General features: G+C 33.3%; 1 long non-coding RNA gene across 2 annotated transcripts; it reads left to right on the forward strand.

Moving 5' to 3' along the window:
* The first annotated feature begins 1,025 nt into the window (after nt 1-1,025).
* LOC142543195 (uncharacterized) lies at nt 1,026-7,849 on the forward strand. 2 transcript variants are annotated; one of them, XR_012819703.1, is made up of 5 exons: nt 1,026-1,201; nt 1,708-5,794; nt 7,202-7,375; nt 7,461-7,527; nt 7,628-7,849. It is a non-coding gene; the product is annotated as an uncharacterized LOC142543195 (long non-coding RNA). The 2 variants fall into 2 exon arrangements; XR_012819702.1 differs by having other exon boundaries at nt 1,708-7,375.
* The last annotated feature ends 254 nt before the right edge of the window (nt 7,850-8,103 follow it).

Raw genomic sequence — 8,103 nt, forward strand, 5'->3', positions numbered from 1 at the left:
AAAAGTCTTAAATATTAATGTTACTTTACCTCGTAATAGTATTAATTGCAACATTAAATGCTGTACGAAGTCATTTAACACGCTTTTCTAATTTTAGTATGAAATAAGACTGATTGTTCTGAAGCTTTCTGCAAGAACTTTTTTCGGTAATAAAGCCGATTCTATCAGAAGTCAAAGAAGCCGTTTTTTTATAGACGTTGGAATCAAGACTTCTATAAATATTCAAGAGCGACGTCGATAATATTTTACAACAATCACATTCTTTATCATACGAACGTCGATTTGAGCACTCGGAACTTCTTATCATCTTCAAGCTCAATATATAGAAAAGCAGCAAACGATTCATGGCATATATCTGATCTGTTGTGATCATCTTGTTCTACTGTCTCTCACTCTATTTACAAGCTATTCACGCTATACACATTTTATTGAGAAGAGTCTGTAAACTGGAAAAGAGTATTTTCAGAACTTTGTTGTATTTGTTTTTACGGAGTTGTGTAACTAAGAGTTTTAGTAGGCTAAGTGTAAGTCCTGCTGAAGTGGGTGTGTACAAGTGGTTTACTGTAAAATCCAAAGTCTTTTAGTGATACCTTCTGGAAACAGAAGAAGGGGAGACCTAGAATATTTTATCTTCGAACTTCCAGAAAAAACCATTGTCTACTGCCTACTGTTTTACTGCTTTCACCTTACTCCATCGGATCGTTTCCGCACTTATTATTGTGATCTGCTGGACTTACATTCGAACAAGACTAGCTACAATTTCTAACAAGATTCTTGCACCCTTTGCAAAAACTATCAGTAAAGGAAAGAGTTTATTCACCTCCCTCTAAATTCCTTATCGATCCCCAACATAACCGCAATTTAAAAAAAAAAGAAAAAGGAAACCGCACTGCCCCCACGGTGCGGTTATAATATTGGACCAAAATTTCACTACACTGCACCGTTGCTTCATGTACAATTTTATTTACCTAGGGTTATTATTTTTTAACAAACACAAGATATTCATGATTCAATAGATTTTTCATCTTTGTGCCGCCACCTTCCCTCTTCCAACTCTTATTCAGAGAAAAGTTTCTCCTCTTTCTATCTTGTTGATCTATTTACTACTTCTCTTTATACAAATATCCTTCAACATGATTTTGTAACCATGAGCAAGAACGAAACTTCAAGCACCCTAAAAGATGAGAATATGTCAAATAAGGTACATTTTAGTTTATATATTTCTACTTCTAGTTTTTTCATTTAATTATTTATTTTAAACTTGATTTTGGATATGTGATTTTGTTTTTTAATTTTGTTTCTCCATGTTTCAGATTTTTTAGAAATCTTCATCATTAACCCATTTTGTTTTAAGCTAGGTTTTTTTATTTATGCTGTAAATATCAAATTAGTTTTAAATTCATATCCAATAAAATTACCCAGTGTATGTTATGAATGAGAATAGATGGAATTCTCACGCTAATTGTGGCATTCACTTCTAATTTAGTCTAGATTTAAGTTGTGTTACAATAGAAAAATAAGAAGCAAATTAGAATAGTCAATAATTTCAATGTGAAATGTATTTCTGGGCCTCTTGCGTGAGGAAATAAATTGCAAAAATATTTTATAGTAATTTTCCTACTGAAATTGAAAATATTTCAAACAATAATTTGCTGAAAAAAATTAAAGATTAAATTAAATTTAATTTTTTTTTTTTTTTTTGTACAGGAGGATGCGAGAACTTCGAATAAAGTACCAACTTTGCAAATTCAAGCCCAAAAAACTACTCTAAGGAGCAAGAGCAAGCTTCAAATATTGATCAATCAGGTGATGTCCCTCCAAAGATCAATTCATGTGTCATAGTAGAAGTAAATAAAAACTTTCACAAAAAATCACCTAAAAAAAAGGAAAACACAAGCAGTTGATATCGTTACCAAAGAGGGTTCAAATATTAGCTCTGAAATATGGGGTCATTTCACAAGATTAAAAGATAGTAATCCACCGAGAGCCGCATGTAACTATTGTAGTAAAAGTTATGCTGCTCATCCAAAATTAAATGGAACAACTAGCATGTGGACACATTTATAGTCTTCAAGCAAGAAGTATCCATACAAATTGGATTAGTCGCAAAAGACTTGCAAGATTATAAGAATCTGAGTGAAAGTTTATTAAATAAAGGAAAGACCTTAAATGTTCAAGAAATTAGGACAAATCTTGTAAAAATGATAATCATTGATGAGTTACCTTTTAGAATTGTAGAGGGTGAAGGATTTAAATTGTTTTGTGAAGCTATGGAACCAAGATTTGAAGCATCATCTAGGCATACTATTGCTAGAGATTGCATTAAACTTTTTCTTAATGAGAAAAAGAAAATGAAAAGGATTTTGAAAACCCAAAGAGTATGCTTGACTACTGATACATGAACATCAATACAAAATTTGAATTACATGTGTCTCACTGCCCAGTGGATATCTAGTGATTGGAAATTGGAAAAGAGAATACTAAACTTTTGCATAGTTGAGAATCATAAAGGAGAAACAATTGCGAAACAAATTGAAGAATGCTTTATTCATTGGAGTATTGATAAAGTTTTCACGATTACCGTAGACAATGCTACTGTAACGCCCCGAAAATTTAAAAGTCCACGCGAACCACACATGCATGTAATTATTAAATTCTCTTCTATTTTAATTAATTATTTTAATTGCATTAATTAATTATGTTGTGTATTTTGACATGTTTAAAATATATTTTTCTACATGGTTGCATTAAATTGTATTTTTAAAAAGTTATTCGAGTTGCGATTGACGAACGGAGACCAAAGGCTGAAAAATAGAAAATGTTTTCATTAAATAGTTGTTTTTAATTATTTAAATTAAGAGTGATGCTTTTCTTTTTGTTTTTGAAAATAAGGGGTTTTGAGGTGATTTTATACGTCGAGACGTAATTTTTATCGGTGTTGGTTTTCCAACAAAAATACGAACTTTTTGACAACCCGGCTATGTAATTTACAAACTATTTTTACCAAAACTATTTTTAATATTTTAATTAAATCCTAATTAAGACTAATGGGCCTAAATTGCTAGCTTAATAGGCCTAAGCCTTATTTAGTGAATTAATTAGTATATAAAATGTTAAATCCCCCAAACCCTTGACACATTGTTCACGCCACTTTTCTGAAATTTGGCCTCCCAAAAACACTTCATACACGAACACACACACACAAATTCTTAAGGCAGAAAAATCGGTAGAAGCTCAAGGGTAATTCAAAGCCAAGGTCTTGCTCCGTTCTTCGTCATCGTCAACGGTTTTTCGTGCGTAAATTACGTAAAGACACGCCATATTCTCTCTTTACTCATCATCACACCATACTATGTAATTTTTTTATGAATTTGCATGAAAACAAGTCATACAACCTTTAAATTTCGTAACCATGCATATATGTGTTCAAAATCCTTGCTTTTTGGTTTCAAAAATATGTTTTTATGTGTTAAAAGGGGCTGCCATGAATTAGTATGTATTTCCACAAGTTTAAAGGTCTAGAATCGCACACAAAAGCAGCAAGCCAGAAACGTTTAAAGCTGGAACCAAATTGATCACTTTTCTGTCATGGTGCTTGAGGGGATCGGTTGTAAGGGATTGGCTACTGGGCTTGGGTTCGGTTGGGACCAGAGCTTGGCTAGGGTCGGTCATGGGTCAAGGGAAGAGTCCTAGCCACGCTAGGACTCGAGTCAGGAGGGCTGGGGAGGAGTCCTAGCAAGCTAGGACTCCCACCCGAGAAGCACTATGGAAGTCACGCAGATTGTGCAGCAGCGTGCAGGTTTAAGGGGCTCGGCCAGGGGCTTTGGGCTAGGCTAGGCTAGGTCCTTAGGGTCCTAGGAAGGTGCACAGCAGGCTGGTTTGGGGTCTGGTGTGGTTGGCTAGGTCCTAGCAACAGAAACGTGGAGTCCATGCTAGGTGGGTTTCTCGGCCATAATATGCTACTGCTGGTGGAGCTTCGTGCTTGGGGTTCCAGGGTAAGGGCTGGTCTGGGTATGGTCTGGGCGTGGTCCAGGGTCAGTCTGGGTTGAAATGGCTCGGTTGTTAAGGGTTGGGAGAAGTCCTAGACTAGTTAGGAGTCCTTTTGTTCAAGGGAAGTCACACACACACGTGCAGTACATGGTCAAGTTACAGGTGAGTTTGATCGAGCCAAGGCTAGGTTCAGGGGCTTGGGCTTGGTCAGTAGGGTCCCTAGGTGGGTTGTATAGGTTTTGACTCAAGGTGGCTCGGGCGTGGCTCGAGTAAATCGGGAGATGGTTCGGTGGGTTCGTTACTATGTCAAAAACAAAAATTAAAAGGCTAAAATTGAATCCATGGGTCCACGGTGGTGACTCATGACTTGAAGGGTAGAATAAATCATAAAAATGTATGTTTAAAATTTGGGATCAAAATAATGAGTTTTGGATTTATTCGTGATTTAATCGCCGCACGAAACGCTAATTAACGAGTTAATTGAAAAGCCTAGTTTTAAGCTTTATAAAATTATGGAAAATTGGGTTTAAGCTTAAATAATTATTAAAAGTCTAAGTTTTTAATTTGGGAATTTTATATTAATGTTTGGTTAAATTCGAGATTAAAATGCATTAATACGTCACATTTAAAGATTAATTTAAAAGTCATCGAATTAGGCTAAATAAAAATATGAGAAAATTCATGTAGGCTTAAATAAGTATTTGGAACATGTTAGAGTCAATGAAATTAAGAAAAATTCAAAAACGTGAAATTTTACGTCCAGGGGTAAAATGGTCATTTTACATCTAGAAATTAGTAAACGTCATGGCAGTGTCCTAAATGCTATTTTATATGCTAATATGATTATTTTCAATGATTATGGATGTTTATGAAATTTTTATATGTCGAAATATGATTTTTTTTTAATGTTCATGAATTATTAAGGGTTAAATTGGACATTTAAAAGATATGTTGCATGCTTGATTTCAAAATAAAATGATATTATATGCATGTTTTTATTAAGTGATAGAAATACGACATGTTGAAGGATGTGAAGGATTGTGACTACTACATGTTGGAGATATCGTGAGGGTTATGGTCCCAGTGGGAGCCCGACGATCGTGTTTCTTTTGATACGAATACGAATACGAATATGTTAATACGTTGGCCAAGGCCCAGTTGACCGGTGAGAGTGTCGCTGATGTCCCCGCCGCCCAGTACTGTGGTTTTCTCTAGATTGATCCATTGCCCAATACGATTAAGAACACGAGTCACAATCACGATCTGAATTCAACAAACACGAACATGAATATGAATACGAATATGAATATGGATACGAATATGAATATGTTTATGAAAATGTGTATGAAAATGTTTATGCATAAGATTATAAAAACGTTTTATTTAAAGTTTTATGCATAATGAAAATGTTTACGAAAATGTTATGTTTTAAGTTTATGCATCTTCATGAAAACGATATTTTAAATACAAGTATTTTTCACTGTTATATGTTAACTATATTACATATTACTTGTTATCAAGGATATGATGTGTTGAGTCTTTAGACTCATTAGGTGTGATTGATGTAGGTGATTATGATAATATGTTAATGGAGGTCTTGATGGTTGATCTGACTAGACTGGAGGTGCACATAACTCGAGGACCGACGCTAGTTTTCCGCACTAGTTATAATGATTTATTATTTTGTTGGGTGCAACAATTGTCCCTGCTTAGTAGAGCGATCGAACCGTGGTGCTTGAGCTGCTGTGCGGTTTAAAAGATTTGAGTTGCACCATTACCACTAGCTATAACTTTTGGTAAAGCGGTAAGCACTCGGTCCTACAGATTTTAAGTTATGTTAAAGATATTTTTACGACGATTTATTTATGAGTGGTTTTTGAGATGTTATAATATGGGCTATACTTTTCAAATAATGTTTTTGAGATGATAAAATAGTTGGTTATTTTACTTTTAAAATGGTTCCAAATATTTTATGATTCTGCCGAATGCTATGTGAGGTTTGAAAAAAAAAATTTCTAGTACGTTTTAAGCATAACGAATAGTAGACGTTTCAGCTACCTCTTAATTATAGAGCAATCAATCACTTGAAAAGGAAATGCAAGTGGAAAGATAGTATCTTGAATAATGATTACATGCATGTAAGGTGTTGTGATCATATTGTTAATTTGATTGTCAAAGAGGGATTGGAAGAGAAAAATGAGGCAATTATGAGAATTAGAAATGTTGTTAAATATGTCAGATCTTCTCCGGCAAGGCTAAATGCTTTCAACAAGTGTGTGGAAAAAGAAAAAATTTATTCTAAGAGCCTTGTTTGTTTAGATGTTGAAACACGGTGAATTCAACTTATATGATGCTTGAGGCTGCTGAGAAATTTGAAAAGTCTTTTGAAAGATTTGGGGATGAAGATAAAAATACATGAACTACTTTGATTGTTATGAATTGAATCAAGATGGGAATACAGAGGGGAAAAAATGAAAAGGGAAGGTAATTGGTCCTCCAATGGAGATTGACTGGATTGTTGCAAGAAACTTTGTTAAGTTTCTCAAAATTTTTTATAATGTGACTTTAAAGTTTTCTGGTTCATCATATATCACTTCAAATATTTTTTTTCCATGAGCTTGCGATTATGCATGTTGGTTTGTCCAATATGATTAACAAGGGAGATTATCATATGATTTCTATGGCAATTTGAATGAAAGAAAAGATCGAATGAAAGAAAAGCTTAAAAAGTATTGGGAAGTATTGATAAGGTTAATTGGTTGTTTGTCGCTATTGTTTTGGATCCAAGATACAAGTTAAAGTATGTTAATTTTGTTCTCTAAACAATTTATGAGAATGAAAGCTGTTTTGATGTGATAATGGCGGATAAAGTAGAAGAAATGTTAAATTTGTTATACAAGCAGTATGCAAGCTCAAATTATCAACAAAGTGGCAAATATGAAAATACTCAATGCTATAACTATATGCTAGAAAATGAAAAATATGACATAAGTGAGCTGCTGGAATCTCAATTTGCTCAGCATTTGGAAGAAGAGCAATGTGTTAAGAGTAAATCTGAATTATCAAGATATCTATTTGATGGGTGTGAAAAGTCAAGCAATGATTTTGATATTTTGAATTGGTGGAAAGTGAACACTCCGAAATATCCTGTTCTTTCTAATATTGCAAGAAATGTGCATGCTAGCTATACCAATGTCTACCTTTGCTTCAGAATCAACTTTTAGTACAAGTGGTCGTGTGATCGGTCCATTTAGGAGTTCTTTATCTCCAAAAATGGTAGAGGCTCTTATATGCGGTCAAGATTGGTTACGTGGTACAACTTCTTTAGTTGATCTTCGCACAACAATAGACAATGATGCCGAATTATTTGAAAAACTACAAAAAGGTGAGTGCTTTCTGTTTTTATTTATTATTAATTATTGTTTCAAGTGTTAGTTAGTTTTATTATCAACGTTTTATTTATTTCTCAGAATTGGAAGGATCGAGTCGTAAAATAGAAGAAGATGATGATTAATTTTAAAGAAGTATTTTCGAAAGGTTAATTTTAATAAGCATTATTTTTTTACTTTTCTTATGCTTATATTTTATTTCTTTAACAATTGGATACTCTAATTCTTTTCTCCTGCGGCCGAATGAGTTTTAAAGCAAGATCATATATTTGCTAGTTCCATATCTAGTGTTTAAAGTTTGAAAGTGACTAATGATGGGGATATTGCAACTACGGATGTGATTTTTGGAAGAAAATATCATGTGCAATTGTTATGATTGTATGGTTAAACAAAAAAAATCATATGCTTAATTGTTTGTGGGTGTTTTTGTTATGTCTGAACATATTATAATTGTTGAACTTTATTTTGTCTCTTTAGTGTTATTTATCTAGTTTTATTTTGTTCATTATTGTTTTCTTTAATTCTTTAAATTTAGATAATTTGAATATTTGTTTTATTTTTTCCATTCTACTTATCATTCAGAAAAACACCGAAAACTGACCGCAATTGCTTAAAACCGCTCAAAAGCATGAAACTAATTTTACATATAAAACCGCAATAAAAAAATGTATAACCGAACCGCAAATGTCAATTCGTTTTGAATTTCTTACAGAAAACCGTAAAA

This window comes from Primulina tabacum, chromosome 4 (assembly GCF_025594145.1).
Source record: "Primulina tabacum isolate GXHZ01 chromosome 4, ASM2559414v2, whole genome shotgun sequence".
Lineage (NCBI taxonomy): Eukaryota > Viridiplantae > Streptophyta > Magnoliopsida > Lamiales > Gesneriaceae > Primulina > Primulina tabacum.